The sequence below is a fragment of the Ambystoma mexicanum genome, chromosome 5p, assembly GCF_040938575.1.
Source record: "Ambystoma mexicanum isolate Mex_15411 chromosome 5p, UKY_AmexF1_1, whole genome shotgun sequence".
NCBI classification, from domain to species: Eukaryota; Metazoa; Chordata; class Amphibia; order Caudata; family Ambystomatidae; genus Ambystoma; species Ambystoma mexicanum.
The window spans coordinates 1,289,028,504-1,289,050,277 of NC_090930.1; positions in this window are offsets into that span (position 1 = coordinate 1,289,028,504).

Genomic DNA, 21,774 nt, shown 5'->3' on the forward strand with positions numbered 1-21,774 from the left:
GGGAAACTGTATTTAGGAGTTGCAAGATGGGCAGGGACTTCAAAGCTTGTTGGTTAATTTAAAATCTTAGCCACCTGCTGTTCCCAGAGGCCAAGAGGCTGGGAAACCTTAACACCTCAGAGATTCCACACCAGGAGGCAGGATATCACATGACCCTGTTGATTGATTGAGGAGAGACTTCCAGGCAGCCTGCTGGAGCCCACACAAAAGGCTCTTTCTGTTGAATGGGGTATGTTAATTTTGAGTGTTTCCTGTCAACAGCCCTCTGCCAGCAAGGAGAGACATGTGATCACTGACCCACCCAGACTTCTGGAGGCGGACCCAAAGACTGGGGAGTTGAATTGCAACAAATATATAGTTTATAGAAACAGTGATAATTTATTGTAACCAAATGACAGGAATGTACAACTTTGAGAGTCTTAGTTTCAAAAATGCCCTCACGATTTGAGTCCAAACTCCAATTTGTACCATGTTCTGGGGCAAAACCCCGCTAATTACGATTATTGTAGACAATGTGTTTAAGCTAGAGACATGGAAAGTTACTGGGATAGATGTGGAAGGGAAATGTACCTTTGTATAATTTTTGATGAAAAACCAATGTTGCAAAACCCACTAAAATCGAAAATAAGTTGCCATTTTTGAATGGAAGCTCCTAGAAACGCCAGAGTCGGGACAGGGACTATCTTTAGTAATATATGATGTGTGTATGTGATGTCAAACAACTGTGTACCTGGGAAATATGTATTTGGATCAGGTATAGATTTGTGGACACATTGACCAGGGGAGTGTCATTTCTGCAGGTCATAAAAATGACATCACTCTGACACACTATCCCTTCCCAAATCAGGGACCAAAGAATCTATTGACCTATCAAATCAAGAGAGGGGCAGGCTCAGTTATGCCACGCACACACCCACTTCCAAAACACATAAAAAGAGACTGCTGGGACAGGTAGAGACATTCAATTCCATTTTCTGCGGGACGCTCTGCCGGGAGACTCCAGACTTCACATCCATCAATCTCCAAAGACCAGAACTTTACTTCAGAACTTAAAGAAAGGGCCTAAACCAACAAACTGAGAACTCTTCTTAGCAGGCCTCAGCATCCTTAAAATCATTTGCAAACTATTCCACAGCCGGGTGAGCTGTTTGAATTCTTTGCCAAGAACAATTGCCAGAGACCAGACCAGAGATCCAGAGAGACCCAGACCGCTGTGAGCAGAACCGGTGCCTGATTGACCCGCCGAGCAGAGAGAACCGAAGTCCAGTCCAGTTGACCAGATCCGTGACGAGGCCCATTCATTTCAAAATTAGGAGTGAGTATTCGCCAGAACTGTGCAGAACCCAATCTCTTAGTTAAAATAATCTAATTCAAGCTATTTTAACCTAATTAGGACAGCCTCCTAGAAATAGTGTCATCTGTCATTTTAAAGCTGCACAACTGTCACCTGTCAATTCTGCAGCTGCAAGCTGTCACCTGTCATTTTGAGTTTGACTTTAAATCCGAAAATCTACCTTTATTAAATCATCCGTATCTCCGGAACCGTGCTAGGAATGAGATTTATCTGAACGCTTAGAATCTAGGCTTTCCAACAAACCTAGAACCGACTTCCTACTCCCTATACTTTTTCTGCAATCGCGAGACACGCACTCGCAAAATTTACTGCGATTTGCGATTTGGCCCGATTTCTTCATCTGTAGAAATCAGCAGCTTTTTGCTTCTCTTAGCTAAAATTCGTTTGCAATCTGCTAATCATTCATAGAGTATTGTTAAAGTGAGCCTGAACTAATATAAAGTAGCCATCACCTACCCTGAACCTCTAGAGGGAATTAAAAGCAATTTTAGCACCTTTTCACTTCCTTGCAAACCACATTAAAGTAATTCGCCTGTGTTTAAAACTCATCCCTGTTTTCTCTAATCTTGCTGGGAGAACTGGAACTGTGTATTGAATTATAAAGTGTGATTTGTTGGGATTCTTGAAGACTGTGTGCTCTCCTTCTATTTCTTGTATTGTATAGGGGGGGGATTGAATTGTCAAAGAAAAGCAGAGCAGAGTGTGTTTTCCAACATATACATATTTAAGTTATACATCCACAATGTATATATTTTTAATGAACTCAGCAAGAGACAGGTTTCATGGAATGCATATAGGCTCGTTTTCACCAATCCAAAATGGTGGATCTGGGACGCACGCTCACGCCAGCGCATCGAACTGCGCTGCATCGATACACGGTCAAGTGACGGTTTCGAACACGGTGAGAAGGACATCGCACTGCACCATGTCATCACGCGATCACATGACCGTTTAAAAATACGGCAGGAAGTGAATTGCGGCATCTACGAATCATTCGAACTTGGAGGTTGATGCGCACAGCGACAGGGAGGACGCCCAACCACGGCGATCAAGGGAAAAAAGAAAAAAGCAGGTAAACAAACGAAGCCGTGTTACGCCTGTCTTAAAATCAGAAAAGGACAGAGACAAAATGCATATTATGCAGTTAACTAGACAGGCATGCATTAAAATGAGGAATAGAAAAAACTGTATGAAAATAAGCAACAAAATAACTTTTTTCTGGGAAACAAACAATTAAAAGTCTGTCTGTCTAACCTTATATTTAGGCATATAACATTACAAAGTCAAAGCCGATGAACGTTGGGCACCAGAAACTCCATTCAAATGAAATGGCGCATTTAAAACTCGCAAGTGGCCACATTCAGGAGGAAGGTTAGTACATGAACCTCTGAAACAGAATTAGCCTAACCCATATATTGAAAAAATAGAAAGGTTCTAAATATATTGTGCAATTCTCCGTCCTCCTGTTAAACGAGGTTTCTCGAGATTGCTGGTTACCTTTTCTTCCCGGGGTTCGTGGAGTCGAGGCAGCCAGTCTGTCGGAGCGACAATGCAGATGAAGCAGTAACGTGGGAAATGAACCCAACACCCTCCTGACAATAAATGACAGGTTGGCACTGAACCAACTCCCAACGCCACGGGTGGCACTTCTCTGCATTAACGTGACGTTGGGACAGTGTTTCCACTGGCAGAGAAGGCAAGTGAGTCCTTATAACACCAGTAGATGGATGCGCTGACTTCCGGGAAGGCAGTAAGGCATGGGTACCGGCAGGGCACAAGATAGGTGAAGGGGGAAAAGACAGGCAGCAAGGACAGAGAGGACTGACCAAGGGATTCCCACGGAACAGAAGTCAAGGTAGGAAGAAGGCTAGACAGGGAACCCAGACAAGGCCACTCCTAACCCCAAAACCACAAAGTAGGTAAGGTCAAGACAGGACTGGGGAACCAGGAACAGAATGTACCATGGAGCAGGGAAGGAGAGGAAGAGTGGTAGGCAGGACAAGGCAGGGCAAGACAAAGCAAAAGGGTGACGGGAGAGACTGTGGCACAGGTCAACAGGCTCCAGCAGCGCATACACGGCAACAACCGCGTTGAGACGCGTTGTCTCCGTGTATGCGAAGCCCTTTTAAGGTCCGGGGCCAAAGCGAGGCCTGGGACGCAAGTCTGTGTTACTGCGCATGCGCGAACGTCGAATGCTGACGATCCGCGCATGCGCAGAACCTGCAAGATGGCTGCGCCCACGGACCGCGGAACGGCGTGAGGAAAGACGCCACCGCGGGTAGAGTCTCCATGAAGGAGGAGACTGCCGAGGCCGAGGACCCGGATCCCCGTAGCAGGTAAGTGGCGCACGTGAGCGAGCGCGCGGCTTGACACCTCCCCGTTTCTGTGTTACAACAGGTCCAACGCACTCAACTTTAACCTAAAAACCAAAAGACGTGCCTGTCACCTGAATGAAAGGGAAACAGACCTTAAGTAAATGAGTGGATTAGTCATTCCAATCTACAAATAAGGAATAAGGAAGCAATCGCCTGAAGAAAATTATCATACTTTAGTCTAACCGTAATAAGACCAAAAGGTCAGCGAAACATTTTTGCATAGGGCATGAAAACAGCCCTACTACATATGAAAATTGCCTAAGAAAGTCTTTTAACACTTCAATGTTTTAAATAACGCACAATTCAAGATAATCTGTTAAAATAGTTTCAAATCTCTTCTATCTTATAGTCTCCCACTGAATTCTGACAAAACGGGGATCGGAGTTTTGAACGTACTGTCATCCTATTGAAACAACATACTGTCCTGAAGAGGGCTTTAAATAACAACAGCGGAATACCAGGGAAGGTGTTCACGAGACTCTGTTCAGCCGAAACATATGTAGACATCCCACAGATACCTTGAATAACGTTGTCTTCTCATGAAAACGATTGTTTAGATCATTGTTTGTACATTGATAGTCTGCTCCCCTGCCAAAAAAGATTCTGGCATCAATATTTTGTCTTTACGCTTAATTATGATTGTTACCTATTAACCCTAGCCATAATTGGCACAAACTTGCAAGCATTCTGGATTTGCTTTTCAAATTGTTTGTTAAAGAAATGTTTATGAATTTAAATGGTGGTGATGCCTTGTGGAAAGCATACACTACACACCTATTCACTGAATTTAATTGTTGATTAAAATGTTTTTTAATATGTTCACTTCTCTGGCATGACAAATTTTGTCAATACATATGGAATGTGGGTAAATGAACTAGATAATTTATCCTGTTGTTAGTTTATATCTGACCACCTTATAAGGTAGACTAAAAGAGAGGTAATTGAGTATTTTTCCTGCTGCTAACACTATATAAGTAGTCCCACTATTGCTCAATCCCCCTTTCACAAAAAATCTTGGGACTTACCCATTTTTTCTCCTTCCATTATATATATCCATGCTTAAATAATCAAAAAGGTTGACCGTGTGCATTGTCTTTACTTGTTCACCTAAGTTTTATCTCAAATTTTATACTTTCCAGCAACTCAAAAAAAATGAAGTAAAACTTCCAGCTATATCATACTTGCTTGTTTCTTCATTCCACCAATAAAAAGGAAGCACGGTGTCCCTGCAAAGTGAAGTGATCTAGCTTTGCCCTAAAAATGTGAAAACAAAAAACTCAGCTTTTCTGAAATCTTCTACTTACAATAGTCAGTGTGTATATTCTTCACACTGGGTCCGTGTTAGGCAAAGGCAGTCTGATCCAGCAGCATGTCTAGGAATGGGCACCATTTTGTTTCGGGTCCATTTATAGGAGTGTGACATCACGTGCAAGGCGTGTGGCGTCACACTGCTTAACATATATCAACACATCATTTAGATGTTGGCATTCTGCATCTGGGTATTCCCGTGCCAACTCCATATTCTACAATTACATTCCGAGAGCACTGATATACTTCCCTTAGAGAATGCAAAGCCAACGCAAGATACCTAGCACTTACTAATTCTGTGCCATTTCTTGTGCCCATAATCGTGAAATGAAAAACGTTGAAAAATCTCTCTTCACCCTATAACAAGTCTGCTAGTTGTTGGCATTCCGCATCTGAACATTTACGTGCCAATCACAATCCAAAGTTTAAAAACAATTGCACTAATAACGTTCCCTTAAAAAAAAGCGAGATAAACACAAGAAGGTTAACATTTAGTGACCCCGTGACAGTTATTGGGCCCATAGCAGTAAAATAAGAATCGCTGCCACATCTTTCTCCTATCAATCTCTGAGAGTTGGAGATTACAAAAGGTCTACTCTATTAACTCAGTGTCCTCACTCCTTATCCTCAATTGTGGGTAAATAATACTGTCTAATGGCAGTGTGTCAGTGTTATTATTCGCTTCCTGTTAAGTGGTTTGCATCCGAAGTATGAAACTTTGTGCCTTCCCTTCATGGTTTGTCATGATCGGGTCCATTCTTCCTAAAGGTAATGAGAAGATTAATACAAACCTGGTCGCTCATACTAGTGTGTACCAAATGACAATGGAAGGCCTCCATGTTAAACCTCCACCGAGTATTCTAACAAGGTCTTAGAGAGACCCATACTCATTAAATAGACGTATTAGCCTACAAATGACATTTCCCCATTGTTGGTAGACAAGAACCAGTCTACCTAATTAAGGAGGAAGTGAAACTGAAATGGCAATGCATACAGTTACTGAACATTTTGAGATTAAAATTAACATTGTCAGAATGATTACAAGGCATTTCAGTGCAGCATGTTACCTGCTTAGGTTATTGAAAAGTGTATCTGTGCACTCATCCTAAAATCAACCATCGTGGGAAACCTAATGAAGAAATAAACTCAAACCTGAGTGTCTGTCAAATTACAAACCCATCCCTAGGCTTTTGTGCCACCAGCGTCGGAACACCTCTGACGGTCGTGCAAAGTCCACACCCAAGATGGCAGCGCCCACATTGTCCCTTCTTAGGTGGAGAATACCCGGGCATGGTTCATGACAATTTTCATGGGTTATCATCTCGTGGACCTCACCGGTCACGTTGCAACGCTTCAAATTCCTGAGGAGCCTTTGGTGGTCCTTCCTTTTAATTGCCACTGCCTTTCCTTCAGTCCCGATTCTTGGTTTGCTGCTGTCACAGCTTTATCCTTATTTTGCCCCCCTTGGCTGCTGTGTTCTTCCCTTGCTGCCACCTAATATTTCTTCCTGTTGCTCTTTGTCATGGTACTGTCTACTGAGTACTGTCATTGCCTTCAGTACTCCTGCCTAATGAAATACCCGTCCCTCCAAGTCATCTGCCAGTTGGAACACTCCCAAGACATCATCTGTGCCACCTTGTTTTGCCTTCCGGTGTTTTGCTAGGGTATTACTGGTTCACCTGGGTTCCCGTGCCATCAGCAGCCAACACAGCTTCTGGGACAGGCCAACCTTACCGACATGAAATCTAACCAGACACAAGGTGAGAGCACCATTGTCCCTGGTGCTGTCCAGTTAGGCTTCATGTACCCACACCTAACAACAACTTCACTAGCCTATGTGCTAAACAAAAGATTGTGCACTGTGGCGGAATATTCTCTCTATGCAGTCATGGCGACATCAAACATGAAATAGCTGAACTGAGGAGCCAGATTACTGTCCGTAGTAGACAAACTCCACATCATGGAGGGCAAAGATAATGATCTTGACCCAAGCCATGCAACGAATCATAACGCAGTGGCCATTCCCTAGGTTGTCGAGCAAACAAGCAGAGATAATGGAGTTCAGGTGGTTCAGGAACCAGTTGGCGAATGCCCAACTAGAACAGCTGAAACAGTAGAAACAGTAGGGAAAAGCCCAAGTACCACAGTTACTAACCATAAAAAGGCTGTTGCCCGTCTCCATTTGATGTCTTAGTACATTTTGTATCTAATATACAATGAAAGCAGTTCCACTGTTTCCTGTTTGTTAATTAATGACAGACTTCAGTCAGTAGTAGGTTTTGGATCTGAAAGATGTGATTGATGAGTCATTGCAGTATTGATTGTAGATGTGCAAAGGAATGCTTTACTTGTTACTTTGCATGTTTAAATAAGCACTGTTATGATGATCCAGGCGGAAGCAGGCGGTGATTCCCAGTGCATGCCCCTCTATTTATGTTTTACATGAAGGCAACTTTGCAATGTTCAGTAGTCAAAATTCGATTATTCTGAAGACACCCACACATGCAAAATTCCACGTATCTTCTTAGTGACATTGGAAAGGCTGGTTGTTTTTGATGCTTCTGATATATTGTATAGTACCGAGCAAGCAAAGATGAACTTGCATACACAGACTCAATGTTATCGCAGGGCCCAAGTTGAACTGTGTAGACCTCGAAACCTTGTATTAAATATTCCGTATATGTTCCACCACACTTTATGTGCACCTGTGAGAAACGTTGTAGCAAATAGCCACTGTGGTTTGTAACTGTCCCACAGGAGTTATAAGATAGGGGCGGAATGGATTCACACTGTCAACTGGTGAAAGCAAAGCTATACTCATCTATACTTGACATTGGAAACACATGGATGTGATTGTGTGAATGTAAAATGTGTAGTGCTCATTAATGCAAAATGTGGTATATGTTTTTGAGACATCCACCACAAGTGCAGCGTGTGACTAAAGTTTGCTGTTTCTCAAATCTAACACTTGTGGGCGAATGTGTAATTTGAAGTGGCACAGCTTTCATCCATGCTTATGTTTCATGTCAACTTTGCCTTTTGCCTTTGCTGCGGCGATCAAGCAACACAGAGGGGTGGGTTTCTATATTGCATGAGCAGGGCAGATGAGTCTAGAATAAAGCTGTTTTGTGAAGACTCAAGATATAAAACAGTCATAATTCATATAATGTATTACTTAATGCATATGTATTGAGCACTGATACTGTGGTAACCTTTGCTATTCATGTAAACCTACCCATTTGCATATAGTGTGTGGTTGAGAAATTGGGAACACATAATGGTACCAGCAACTAACCTCAAGGGTGCAAACCCCCCTAGAGCAAGAGTCATGCAAGACTGTGTAGATCAGCATACTAGTCATAGGTGCATTGGAAGCAGCCTGTCACCAGAATGTGTAGGGCACTGCACAGTTTTTGCAAGATAGAGAGAGCATGTGCTCAATATCACATCATGAACCTTCTAGATTAGACTCGTCATAAATTCATTGGAAGCTGCCTGTCTCCAGAATTTGCCGAGGACTACACAATTCTTGCAAGATAGAAAGAGAATGTGCTCAACATTACATCATGACCCTTCTAGATTAGACTTAACAGAGTGAACAAACTCCATAATGAATTTGTATGATGTTCATTGTCATGGTGCAATACTTATGAATTGTTTTGTGCTGATGCATGCAACCTTTAACAGGGGATTGGGAACTGAGTTGGGGGATTCCCTCAAATGACCACGTGCACTCCAGGCCTCCCCAGTGCACACAGCAATTGCTGCTTAAGGAGTGAAAAGACTAAAAGCAGCACATCTCCCCCTGACTCTCACTCGTATTGATATGGACATGGTGTTGCAAATGTGTCCAACTCTGTGTTGCCGGCCTTCGTAAATGTCGGTTGCTCCCACCCTGGTAAATCAAGTTAGCGTGATTCTACCACTGGCTGCAATTAAAGGCTCCTCCTACCACTCTTCCCAGATCTCACCCGATGGAACTTATCTCTCCCACTTGTGTCAAAGGAGGACACCAACTAGTGTGTCGCCCGCCTCCCTGAAACTCTGCTGCTCCCTCCCAGGTAAATCAGGTGAGCATGCCTCTCCCACAAGCTGCCCGCAGAGTCATAGCCCCCCTGATCCTCCTCCCCGGTGTCACCCAACGGAATGTGTCACACATGCTCATGAAAAGAGGTGGACATGGACTGGTGAGTGGCCCATTTTTCTGATTCCCTGCTGCTCTATTGTGGGTAAATAGGGTGTTTCGAGTTATTTGTGGGAAAATTTGTCCAGGCCTAATCACAACACAAGGCAATCACTCGGTGTGCACATCTGCAGATCGCTAGCTCAGATAGCGGATCTCCTCTGAAGGTCTTCTGTTCCTATGATATCACATTTGGGATTCTTTTGCGCACACATGAACACCACTGATAGGTTTGCAGCCTGTGCCTTGTGATGCATTGGTCAAAAACCTACCGTAACCGCTGCCCTAGTGAGATAATGAATACAACACACGAAGAGCTGAGACAAGACTTTCAATACACAGCCATTGAATTACATGAGACACGCACTAGAAATTCGAGTCCTATATTACTTCAGAATTGGACCAGTGTAATGCTTTTTTAAATCCATCTTGATAAGAAGCTTAAGCCCCAATATATTTCTGTACAGGGTTGTTGAAACAACAGGCTTCTTCCTGTGAACATTTCAGAGTGAAAGCGCTCATGAAAATCATCTTCCCATGACACCAGATCAGCATGAGTAGGGCCGCCAACAGACAGTCCTTTGAATAAGTCCCCTTTGAGCAGAAGGGGTCTGCTTGTAATATCTCAATTGTGTTATTCCTCTGACTTCCTTTACTCCTCTGTTGTTATTCAAATTAAAACTATAGATGTTTAATGAAGCAATTCATATTAAAACAATGCTTGCCAAGAATTCTTTACAGGGTGTATGTTACAGTGCTTCCTCTTCAATTAACCACTTTCATAAACAGACATTAGTACTGCTTTAGAATATTAAATGCAATCTTAATTTCAGGGCATTGTTTTTTTATTTCTTCCTCTCGCACCGTTTTGCTAGGCTATGCTGTTGGAATAGTTAGTGTCTAATAGGCGTTGACATTAACGTGTGCCCCTTGTGCTCACTGTGAGTGTTGTGAATGCAAATCTGCATATTGGAATCGTGTGTATTTGCTCTTTGAATGTGAACCACGATTTGAATGTCATTGCTCTGGGTGCTCAGTCTCGAACGTGCAGGGGATTTACTGAGCTCTATATTTAAAGTTGTACTTATAAGAAATGTCAAATCTAAGGAGTAAGGGACAATTGCTGGCCATGAATAGAGACATTGGGCCTCCTTCCGAGTGTGGCGGTTGGGAAATAAGGGTGCCGGTGGCACCGTACCGGCATCCTTTCCGGACTGCCACACTCCAACTCTGCCTTCCTGGGCTGTTGTGCCCAGCAGGTCTGACCTGCTGGGCGTAACGGCCCTGGTAGGTGGAGCTGTCACAGAAGGACTGGCACTGTTAGCAAGGCTACCAGTGCTTCCGTGTGCCCATTCCCATGGAGTCCAACACTGGTATAATTGGAGTAAGTCTCATATATACCTCCTGGTACAAAGAGACAGTGAATTCATGATAGATATCATGTTAAAACAATTGAATACACATTTCTGAAAATTATTGAACTCTCTGGAGTCTAAACAATCTGAGATACAGATTAATCCGATATATGAAAATGTATGGATGGAGCATTTTAAAAGCCTGTACGGGAAGAAGCATGCAGGCCCTCGTTGGACCCCGTAGACCCTCATGTTAATTGGCAGCTAGATATTACTATAGATGATATAGAACACCTCAAAGGGGGACTCTTTCGAGGCCTGCCTTGTTTTCAAATCCCTACATGGTCTTGCTCCTCCTTATCTCTCTTCCCTACTCACCTTTTACTCCCCCTCTCGCTCACTTCGTTCTGCTGACCATTTCCTCCTCACTGTACCTCCTTCCCCCTGTGCTTCTCCCGGTTCCGCTCCTTCCAACTCCTTGCTCCTCTTCACTGGAACTCACTCCCCCTCTCAATCCGCTCTTCCACGACCCTCGCCTCATTTCGCACTTCCCTTAAATCCCTTCTCCTCCATTCTCCACCTTGAAGGCCTCCCCTGTCCTCTCTTCCTCCCCCTTCTTTCCCTCTTCTAACTCCTCTCTCCCCACTCCTATTTCACTCTCTCTCCCTTCTATTTTTCACTCTTTCTATCCTGCTCTGGACCCCCCTCACCAATCCTACTCCCACTCCACTTCCCCTCCCCCTCAGTTAATTGCTCTTTGCACTGTTTTGTTGTCAAATGATTCATAATGAAATTTTTGCTCCCAATGTTTGTTGTTCTCTGTATGAGTTGTTCCATTGTACATTGCCTTGGTGTAAGGCGCTCTATAAATAAACAAATCAATCAATCAATCAATCAAGTAATTCTAGAGTGGGTGGCCCAAATAAACTTTGAAATAAAGTTTTTAAATTACAACCTGAATTGTGGGCATGGATTTTATCTGATTTATTTAAAAATACGTTACTAAGCAAAGTACCCCAATTTCTTGCAAACAATCTTTTTATCATTCCTATATATCAAAAGGGGGATAGGCTTAGTGTGCTAAACTATAGATCTATCACGCTTTCAGATGCGGATAGTAAGGTATTTGCATCAGTCATTTTAGGGAAACTAGAAGAATAGGAGAAAGAAAAGGGTATACTTAATACATTTCAAATTGGATTCAGGAGAAGCATAGGAATGGACTGTAATACTTTCATTGTGTCCTTTATCCAAAAGATAGCATGGCATAGGGATACTATCCCAATCTATGCTGCTACCCTTGATCTCTCAATGGCCTTTTATTTGGTAGATCGCAAGTTGTTATGGACTAAATTACCTGACTGGGCTCTGCCAACGGGGCTACTTCAAATCTTGATCTATCTACATACACATACCATACAAGTTAGACTTAATGTGAATTAAATTATGTTCAGACAAATGGAAACTTGTTTGGCTTTAAGACAGGGGTGCATTTTACCCCCCTGTCTTTTTAATCTATATGTGGCAGATATTGGGAAAACTCTAAATGAAACAGCTTTTGTGAGCCCTAAGGTTGGAGAAATGTGCCTAACGTGGACAGCTTACGCTAATGATTTCATCATTTTTTTATAGAAAACCAATTGGACTTCAGCATTCTTGAGAGCCTTTAAAGACTATATGGACATACGCCATTTTAAAATATACCGGTTGTAAACCTGAAATAATGAAATTCTGTAAGAAAGGGAAAACATTTACATATGTCCGGTTTTTTGATGGAGAATGGCTGGAAATAACTACATCAATATTATATTTAGGTGTATCTATATTGGCCCACCCGAGTAAAACATTATTGAGAGATGGCTCAAGACAAAAGCCTTTACTCATGCAGGGCAAAGGAGGGCGATAGATCACGTTTCCGCTCCTACCTGTGTTAAAATGTATAGGGGAAAAGTGATCCCTAAAATTGCCTATGGTTTAGAAACACTCCCTATGTGGCTTTCTGAAGAGGTGTTGTATTATGAATCCTTAATTTGGAGGAAAGCCCTATGCTTTCTACCCCAATGTATTCCGATGGAAGTCATAGGGTATGACCTTGGTATGTCATCATTACAAAGTAATATGTTGTGCAATGCTCCCCCTTGGAAACCTTGCATAATCAGCTAGGAAACGTATCGAGGTTGTTTGGCGGACTCCCTATAAAAGACTAGTGCATGGGCAAAATGCAGGAACTTGAAGTAAACGTGGGTTTTCTAATCCAAAATCACGATGGGCACATACAAGGAATGGGCAGGAAGAGAAATATGTGCAGACATTCCCTGATTGTGATTCTCGCAATATGTATATGAGATTCCGCATGCATGCTATTAATACTAACAGCATTTTTTACAAATGTATGATCTTTTTTATGATTGTTTTTATGAAATGTGATAGATATTAAAATATGTATATTTTCTGAACAACCTTGTGTGCCTACCTGAAGTTAGAAAGGGTGGATTGTGTATGTGTCGGGCTGATGTCATAGACAGCTCTATACCCTAAAGAGAGGAAGCCATTTATATGGGGTGTGTTTTTGTGTTACTTAAAAGCTTGACATTTTGAAGATTCTGCAGAGACTTTGTTATTATGGAGGACCTGAAACATCTCTTGATCCATTGTCTGGGTTTGATTTTGCTGTTCAGTAAATGTGCTCATAATCAGGCTGCTGTGGAAGTAGAGAACCTTTGGTTATATATGTTGGGGAACACATCTGTTTCCATGTCTATAGCTGTAGTGATTTTTAACAATGTGTGGTCTACGATAAATTATTATTTGTATTATTATTGCTCAGTAACTTGTTTAAGTATAATAATTTTAGATTGTACAAATGTGATGTAATGAATCTTCAAATATTTTAAATCCCCTATTAGATCTGAAATTATGGGTGAATTTTAAGATGGTGTATTTAAAATAATGTAGCGTACATTTTGATGTATTGCTGTTTTTATTCTAATGAAATTATTAAGGTTTAATTTAAACCAAAAACAATGAATACAAATGAAAATGAATAATAGAATTTGCAATTTTACCTTGATATTTGTTAACTATTGAATTCAGGTAAAATTGCACAGAACAGGTGTCTGCAGAATTGCCATTGGCTAATAAGCTTGATTAATACAATTAAGGAATAGAGTGGCAGCAACATATTCGGTGCACTCAAAAGCTGTGTAATGTGTTGGAATTGTAAACCAAGATATATTTTTTGTGCGTACCTGTCATAAACGCGCATCATGAGTTAAGTTTCTGTATTTCAAGGGGGTCAAACATCTGTAAAACCTGGCTTTAAAAGAAATGCTTAGTAATCGGCACTCCCCAGTGATATGGCAAATGCACATATTTTGTGAGCTTAGTCCCTACAATAATGCTCTCGCTTCTAAAACATAATATGGACTGCTTAATGAAGTTAAACCTCTTGCCTGCCTTCTGCACTGCTGGACAATGTATGATCTACCAGACCAGTCAGATTCCAATGAACAGACTTCTGCGTCCAATCACAGACCACCACCAACATTTGCCCCATGCAGTGGATGTTAACTGTATGAAAAATGTTCCAAAGACTACATATATAGGTACTATAATTTGGTCAAAAATGACAATTCCCTCTGTATTTTTTTGTTCGCTGTGGGCCCTATATAATCAGATGGGTTTTCATAGAATGAAATATGGATGGACACTTGTATTATGTGTGCATTGGAGCATACATTGCAAATCTATCTGGCAAGCTACATAGGGATTTATTATAGAGAGGAGCAATGCATACACTGATTGGAAGGGTGGGTAGACTATGGATGGTAGAGGGAAGGTGATGGTAGCAATTATCGCAAGTTGACCTCCTTCGTGTCACTTCAAGAAATGAGAGGCAGAATAGCCTATAGAATGCTACAACTATTCAGGGTTTCGATTCAGAACAACCTGAACACGTTAACATACAAAAGTCCATTGCGAGCACTAGCTCGCTGACACATTTTCTATTTTTACTACGCATGGAATTTACTGTGCATAAATAAAATACAGGCAGCACACACTAAAGCAAGCATTGGGATGCCACAGAGATCTATCATGTTTTAAGCGTGCATGTTGGTTAATGCATGGATCAGCGTATTAGTGGGGGTTTGCTAGATATGTGTTGTGTGCACTGGTGTTGGTTAGAGGGTATGGGCCTGATTAACAAATCGTTTTTAACTGAGTTTTCCCATAGGAAAAGACATTTGTGAATCAGTCCCCATGTGTTTAAAATATGTAGTGTGGTTGGAAGGGTCTACAGTTGGAGTGGTGGTTATGGGTTCAGTTGCATTATCTGTGGGGGGATTGGTCTCCAGCACCAGGCCTTGAGGGCCAAATCCATGTCGTTTTTTTTTAGGATAGCTCTCATTAATATTCATGAGATAAACTTGCGTACATTGATTCTAAATATATGCACATTATTAATGAGGGATGTCCCAACAAATCCAATGGAAAACGATTGTCACTGCACACTGCATTCCCAAACAATAGTCTCCAGGAGGGACTGTGCACTATAGTCACTCTTCAGTTCCATCAGAGGGGAGAAGACTGTTCCACTCTACCACAGACAGTGCTGGATTCTGGAAGCTATTAGATAGTATAAACAAAAGCTTGTGCCAGGCCAAATGCTCGGATTCTTGCAATGTAGCTCTAGGTTGCCTAAGAAGTAGAGGATCTATTTATCTATCTATCTATCTATCTATCTATCTATCTATCTATCTATCTATCTGTCTGTCTGTCTGTCTGTCTGTCTGTCTGTCTGTCTGTCTGTCTGTCTATCTATCTATCTATCTATCTCACATCTTTCTTTCCTTCTTTCTTTCTTTCTTTCTTTCTTTCTTTCTTTCTTTCTTTCTTTCTTTCTTTCTTTCTTTCTTTCTTTCTTTCCTTATTTCTTTCTGGTAAAGGGAAGGTGATGGTAGCAGTTATCACAAGTTGACCTCCTTCGTGTCACTTCAAGAAATGAGAGGCAGAATAGCCTATAGAATGCTACATGATGGTTCTTACCAACACAGATCACAACATCAATCCTTTCTCACAACTCAAACATTATCCTGGTACCTGAGAGTTCTGGAGGTCACTAGAGGCTCTTGGTTTCTAGTTAGGAGAAAGAGACCAGTCCGGGAGGGAATGGGGCATTTCCAAGACATGGTGGCTTCCCATAAGGCAGGGACAAGTGGGTAGTATTCATTTGGCAGGTGCACATGAGGTGCAACGTCCAAGCCCAACAATCAAAAGGTCACAGTGTGTTGGAGTCCAGCTGAGTCCTTTACGTCTTCAGTAGCTCTGTGTCTGTGCGTCACCACAAGGGGTTAATCCTTGCTACTGGAGGCTGGAGGAGGAGTCTTTTATACAAATACCCCGGGAAGCGCGGAGCGCGCGGAGTCCAGCTGAGTCCTTTACGTCCTTCGCGTCAGGAGTACAGGAGTACGAGGTGACGAGTGGGCTGTGCGCTATATCTATTGTTTGTGTTCACCGGGAAGCCGCGTGTGTCTTCGCAAGCGGGTAAATTTGCGAATTGTCATGCAAGGGAGGTGCGAGAAGCTGTGGAATCGTAACGCCTGTCTTCCGGCATAGCAGTTGCGTTGGGTACGTCTGCTTCTCCAGTATTCGCTTGGGGTTGCCGAGCTGTTGTTTCTATAGTATATTCCTGCTAGCAAAGGTTTGCTGGAAGGCGGGGGGTTGGGGAGAGACGGACTCTGGCAGCTCCTTAAGCTGTCGGGCGTTCCCCCACCCTCCAGCCTCAGTGACACTTGTGTTGTGTTGTTTTGGGTCTGGGTTTCTGGGGTGCGCTTTTCAATGTGCCTCCTCTGTAGAGCTGGCTAATTGGACTCAAGGACTCTAAGACTACAGGTTTATTGCCATACTGTTTATACTGTGTTGGACCATTGAAAAGCCTGTTATGCTTCACTGACCATGAGCTGCTTTTTAAGTAACTCTAATAGCTATGCGAGAGGGCGGAAGCATCTTAAGCCAGATGAGTTTGGAATATAGACATCAAAGTGAGGATCAGTTGAAAGCCATAACGTTGCTATAGTTTATGTTTTGTAAGGATGTAGTAAAACCTCGTCATTCGACTTTCAGCAACGACTCATCTATTATGGTATTGCTGCACTGTTTATCAAACCCCGTTTTCACAGAAACGAAAATCCTTACAGACGCTGCAGAGGTTTACCGCAATAAAGAATTATTGAAAGCTGTGAAAAATACAATATATTATTTCTAAATTCTAAACATTTCTCGAAAACGTTTAGAACAGATGCCTTCTGCAGTGTGAATGTGCAAGTTGAACTGATCGCACAACATACTTCTTTGTATCTACTTTTACAGAATTGTTCAAATCTAACATCCTTTTTTATTATATTAACTTAAAAAGGATACAAACCAAAAAACATGTCTTCTAGCTCACACTCTTGCAGTGCTAACTCCAACGTCGACTCCTCACCTCTGCACAAAGATGCTGGCACAGTACGAGAAAGGTCGCTGGGAATAAAGGGGGTAGTGACAGACGACACGAGAATTGTGGGATGGGGCAGGTGGCACAAAAGAGGTGTTTGTGGGTGTCAGTGATAGGGTGAGGAGGCATAGGAATGAGGAAATGTTCTGGGGAAGCATCATGTGACAGCGGGCAGGGATGAGGGGGAGAGTAAAATAAGATATTAGAAGGCCTGCTAAAGTAGATACAATCTCAAGATGAGGCTACTTCACAGGGGTAATGAAACAGAGCAGAGGGCAGGATCTCTGACCGGGCACAGAGATAGAAATCCTCAAAGGAGGATCTCAATGTGGATATAGCTGCTGATCACACATCACGGTACGCCATGGCACATGGACTGCACAGCCTTCCATTGAGTGATAGTCTGCAAGTGACAATCTGTGTGCCCTGACTGGCAGACCGTCAGCACTCCTAGGTTTCTTCAAGGAAAATCTAACTAAAAAGGCCAGAGACTTGGGGTTGAGTCCAGATGATTTGCATCTGACCATGCCTTAACTTCAATGACTTTCAGAGTCAAGGGGCAGTCCATTTCTTAGTGGGCCTTCTCCCGACCAATATTGTCCTCTTAAACCACTACAGTCAGTGGGTTACTACATGGAAAGCCCGGCCAACAAGCCCAATGACCAGAAAATGTATGTCTTACCATGACTCAACCTTCAAGGCTTTTCAGAATCAGAGCAGAGGTTCATTTATTAGTGGGCATCCGCCCCACCAACATGGCACTCTTAAACTTGTCTATATTGACCTTGCCATCACTCTCCAACCATAGAACACAAATGGCCCCTCCATCAACAGAGCGTGTCCAACCCTGTTAAAAAAGCATCCAAAGATAAACACTGTCCACACAATGAGGTTGACTGGTTATGCACTCAATGTCTAAAAATCGAGGTCTGCAGAGGGTTTTCAAAATAAATAGCAATAACCATACATAGTAATAGGACTCAAGGTTCATATATTGTATGAACATGGCAAACACCCATTTTAAACTGAGTTATGAACCTAACAAAACTCAGAAATAGAGATGCAGTTCTGGAAGCCCACTGACGCTTGGGGTGGCTTCTAAGCTCACCTCCTTATCCAGGAAAGTAGCACTCTCAAGGATCTTCATAAGTTGTCTCTGCATAGTGAGTACTGACCATTTAGACGTGGCAAAAGGGTGTTATTATATAAGGCTTACGTGTGAATTACATAATCACTTTGGAATAGATATGAAAAGTGAAAACGCAAAGACAAGAAACTACAATAGCAATGCAACATTCATATGACAGTTTCTGTAAACCTAATCATAGGATCTTTATCTTTATATATAAAGCTGAATGTATGTATGTGTGTGTATGTTTGTCCGGCTATACAAATCCACACAGTTAAACCCACGTCTACCAAAATTTGCATGGATTCCACTTCTGTCTGGGGCAAGATCGTACTCTATGTTTGGATGCAAACATTTTACATCCAAAACATTTTTGTGAATGGGTGTGTGTCTGTTTGTCCGGCTATATAAATCCAAACCGTTGAGCCCACTGATACCAAATTGTGCATGGATTCCCCTTTTGTCTGGGCAAGATTGTTTTCTATGTTTGGATGCAAAACATTTACTCTGTAGACACCCTCATTAACTGATGCTCACCCCGATTCACTACAATAAGTACTAGAAGGAGGCACAATTTGGAAAAGTGTCTGAAGCAAAATGTTCCATATATTGGTTATTCCTTTAAAATGTATTATTACTGTATACAGTTCAAAAGTGTTTATTAAAGCATTTTTAAAGGGAATACAAAAATATATATATATATATATCACGCCACTCCAAATAAGGGAGGTGGCCATTTTATAGTTTACTTAAGTACATTCACGAGAAGAGAGCACAATCAATCAATCTTTCTTGGAATTTTCTCAAAATTGCTGAAGCCATTAAGTGACTAAAACATGCTGCACAAACACCGAACATCACTTGGAATACCTCCATCCGATGCAATCAATATCAAGAGCTTCTGAAACACAACAACAAACAGCAGCACGACTTGCCGACCAGAGGACCCTAGCAACTTTCTCCAGGGCAAATGAGATGCCAGAGCAAACTGAAGCAAGACTTGCTGACAAGGACACATGAGACACCACTCAATCAGGACACGGGCAACACCGGGCACCAGCTAGTTGTAAATATTTGCAAATGGTCATAACAACAAAAATAATGTATATATACTTCTCTTTGCTAAGTAAATATGTTTCTAACCAGCACGCCTGAACAATTAATTCATGGTTATCGAGAATGTGTGTTCATTAACTTTTATTAGTTTTGAGGGATTTTTAATTTCAGAAAATAATGATTGTTCCTTTCCACAAATGCCACTGCAATGTTATCAGACATTTAACGCCTCTGCTCTCCCTCATCTCCAATTAGAGTTAAAGTAATGTAAAAGACCACTGCACACTATCCTCCTCTATCTGTTCACAGTCACATTGCTGTCTCCAGGTATTGGACACAACCACACCCAGTCTCGCCTAACTGAACAGGCTCTCGTTCCGCCTGTGGATGCACGTACAGTGCAACATTTGGGCTCAGATCAGGGAGCAAAGCTGAGATGCAAAGAACCAACAGAAATCCATTGTCCCTCACAGGTCTGCTGATTGACATCAGAGGCCCTCAGAGATGAAAGTGCATTACACTGCAGAGAGAGCAAGTTCCGTCAGGCCAGACCTAAACAATAAACCAAAATTGTGTAAAGGCGATGCAATACGTGTTGTGATCTATGATTAAAATGGTTAGTAAAAAATGAAAATAAAACATATTTGCCTTGTGATGAAAATATTGTGACAGTAATATGATCACTTTGTGCACTTGCCCCACCGTAGGGTCTGATTTGCAAACATGTTTTCAAAGGGACTTTCCCATATAAAACCTTTTTTGGAAAATCAGGTCCCATAGTCTTTTCAGGGTAGATCACCCAACTAAGCCTTCACCTGGGACACACAGACATTAGCAATGTCAGTGCAGAGAGAGTGAGCAGAGGGAGGAAGAATATAAAGATGAGGCATGTGATGGTCAGATAAGGGAATTTCACCAAACTGAGCGAAGCGAAGGATCATGATATATGAGAGGGAAGAAAATAACAAGGAAAAGCTCTCTATCTAAACTGTTAGCAGACAGACAGTCCTCACAAAAGGCCGTCAGTTTGGCAGTATTGCACGACCTTTAAACTCTGTTTGCACATATGTGTTTAACATGTGAGACCTCTTCAAGAAATACTCTCATGATATACAGAGGTGCACTAAGATAAACAGTGACTGAATAGGCCCAAAAGAAGGAGACAGCGAGGTTCCTAGGGCCAGATTTCCATACCATTCAACAATGAAGCTTCATGAACACCTCAGGAACAATCATTTCACTTAACAATAGAAGGATTTACAGGTCAACACTTACCTAAAAACATGTGTTGCTTACTAGACTTTATATCTTTGTTATGTCTTTTCCGTATTTTATGTTGTCAAACAAACTCATGTTCACTCCTATTTCCTATTTAGACATGAGGTTAAATATATAAAATATTCTACTTGCAAGTGAGAAACTTTCAATCCTATTGGGATATTTATGCCATTATTTCCCATGAATGACATTTGTTATGTCATCTTCGGTGTCATGGGTGATAGTCCTTGCAGTGCACAGTGGTAGCGTGTGTTATGGTTGCTTAGCTGACCATAACTGGCATAACGTCCCTGTAACAATGTTTGTCCCTTGAATTGCATAGGTTTTTAAAAGTGCATCTTAACCATAACGTCCCTTTAACAATGATTTTTGTCAGTGAATTTCATTGGTTTTTAGCAGGATACCCTTAGATTGTAAAGATGTACTGTGCAACATAGTGAAACTGCTGGCACCGTATTAATGCGGACAGCAGTCGCGGACTATGCATCTGTTTGCGGAGCCCGTCCTTACTTGCACGAAAAGAAGTTAAAGAAAAAGATAGAAGAAGACAACTCGCAGAAGGCGAAAGACAGAAAGCTCCACTGAAGAACAAGGTGAGGAGGAAGGAGGGAAGGGGAACACTGAGTTTGACAGAAAGGTGCTGCCTTTAGTCACTCTATGTCAGGGGAGGAGGATTTCCAATCACTAACACCAGGAGGATGCACTTAGAAAGCATACAAGAATGCATTGCTGTAGCATTTACAGCATCAATTGAGGAAAGCCCCAGACAGCAAGCAGAGCTGCAAGCACCCCATTTATGTCTGAAAACACCAGGGATGTCCAAAGTGACTGTACAAAAGTAGAACACACACAGTGATTGCAGATAAAATCATCATGACCAGTGCAGGAGTAGCTGATGGAGAGGTAATGAGGTAGACAGTAGACCATCAGTCGCACAAGTACCTGATAGCCATCAACTGGACAATACACCCCTGGGAAGAGTTGACGATCGGTTACACTATTGAAACTGTCGCTAAGACTTGTGGGCTTTGTTAGAGTTCTACTGTGATCACTAAGATCTCCCTCACACGTGTGCAGACATACAGATTGTTCTGTGCGGCCAGAGCTATTGTATGAGAATGAAGGAGGAATCTGAGTACTGCATGTCGAATAATTAAATGTTTAAAAAGAAGAAAGAACATTTAATTGGCCATACAATGACAAGTCTTCTACCAAAAGCTGACAAAGCAGCTCGGATGAT